At 41.3% G+C, this 2,084-nt stretch overlaps 1 protein-coding gene across 1 annotated transcript in view; it reads right to left on the reverse strand.

The window, feature by feature from the left end:
- Positions 1 to 2,084, reverse strand: part of LOC103197659 (nebulin related anchoring protein) — a 91,911-nt gene that overhangs the window by 74,851 nt on the left and 14,976 nt on the right. The gene's annotated exons all lie outside the window — the stretch shown is intronic.

The raw sequence follows: 2,084 nt of genomic DNA on the forward strand, positions 1-2,084 counted from the left end.
CAGTTCAAAGCCACAGCTACTCCGTGGAAGGAAGATGGGGCAATCTACTTCCATAAAGGTTTGCTGCTTTGGAAACCCAATGGGTTGCTTTGAGTTGGGATCAACTTGATGGCAGTGGGTTTGTTTTGTTTTGTTTTTTAACGACAACACATGAGGGCAGACAGCAGACTTGGGCACGTTAACAAAGCCTTCAAAGAGCTGCCAGTCTGGTTTGAGAGAAAAGAAGCAGCTTTTCAACATCATAGTTGGGCCAAGAACAACTGAAAGCCACTTATTAAGCTAAACCTGGACTTGTGCTTAAATCCGTCATTCACAACAGCACTAAGTTCATGGTCTTTTTATGCTATGAAGCATCTGGGCTATGGAAAGGCAAGCAGTGAAAAGTCTTTGGAAATTATGTTCTTGGGTTTGCAATGGCAAGGAGAGATTTCTTTCAGATTAATCATATACGTCTGATTTGGCATTAACACAATCTAAAATGTTCTCTCTAAAGAAGAGTTTTTGAAGAGTGACAACATAGAAGATGCCCAAGTAGGAAGCTCTAGAAATCACTTGCCCCACCAAAACCTATTGAGTTGGCAGTAACTGTTTAAAGAACTATTTACAACACATTTAGTGTTGTGGGGAGGGGAATGCTTGATGAAGAAAGAGGCTGTTAAATTTTAGTGTTTTGCATAGCAGCTACCACCCCCCAACCAAAAGTCCCATAGTTGGGAGCCATGGAGATGGTGGTCCACAATCTTGTTCTGACTTGCAGATGTCAAGGAGGGCAAGAGAGACTTGTCTTCTACAAATTAGGGTTCTGTATTTTGATTACCGCTTTTGATCAGTGAGGAGCCAACCTAGAGGCAGAAGCAGCTTCTATCAGCAGTGGTCAAGACGGTTTAAAAAAGACTTGAAAATGATTTTGAGAGTGCCGAGAGAAAAAAAATGGCACACAAGAATTCTATATCCACACATGCACACCCATGTTCACTGCAGATTGTTCACAACAGCAAAAAGATGGAAACAACCTAAGTGTTCATCAACGGATTGATGGATAAACAAAATGTGGTACATACATACAGTGGAATACTATGCACCAATAAAGAATAATGAAGACTTCATGAAACATCTTAAACATGAGTGAATCTGGAAGACATTATGCTGAGTGAAATAGGTCAATCACAAAAGGACAAATACCGTACGCTACCACTTTTATAAGTTAAGAAAAGGTTTAGTCACAGAAAGCAACACTCTGATGGTTATCAGGGAAGGGAGGGGAAGGAAAGAGAACCACTTAATAGATTACATGTGTTAATAGTAGGCATGTGTTAACTCTGGTGAAGGGAAGGACAATACACAACATGAGAGAAGTCAGTGAAACACGACCACGGCAAACGAAGACACTGAGAGACACACAGGAATAAAGGACAACTGCAGTAACAACCACCCATATACAATTCACAACAACAGCAATAACAACCTAACATCTTTGTGACACTAGTGTGTGTGATCAGAAATTCAATGCAAAACCAAACTCAAAGAAACATTCTGAGCACAAACATGAAAATCAGCAAAGACATTGTGAGTGCGATTCTGAAAGATGTAAAAAGACTTTTAAGAAACATCAGCCGCTGAAGGTCCATCAGTGCCAGCATGCCAATGAACCACTGCTCAAGCATGACCATAAAGGATGCAGAAAACACTTTTTGCATCACCCAGCAGGTTAACAACATAAGAAGGTCCATGAGGGCTGTATACGACAAAAGGATGCTCCTTTGTGGCAAAAACATGGACAGAGCTTCTGAAACATGTGAGAGAAACCCATAAAGGTGTGGAGTATGCTGGAAAACATTCCAACTCAAAGATGATCTTAGGCAACACATGAAAGTATACTCCCCAGAAAGAGATGTGTGTTGATGTCCAAGAGATGGTTGTGGAAGAACCTACCCCACTGTGTTTAACCTCCAGAACCACGGTCCTCTTTTCATGAGGAAAAGCGCCCATTTCTGTGTGAACACCCTGGCTGTGGTAAATCATTTGCAATGAAACAAACTCTCACTAGGCATGCTGTGGAACACGATCCTGACAGGAGGAAAATG

Source organism: Orycteropus afer, unplaced genomic scaffold (genome assembly GCF_000298275.1).
Source record: "Orycteropus afer afer isolate SDZICR_OR568_19922 unplaced genomic scaffold, OryAfe1.0 scaffold00082, whole genome shotgun sequence".
Classification (NCBI taxonomy): Eukaryota; Metazoa; Chordata; class Mammalia; order Tubulidentata; family Orycteropodidae; genus Orycteropus; species Orycteropus afer.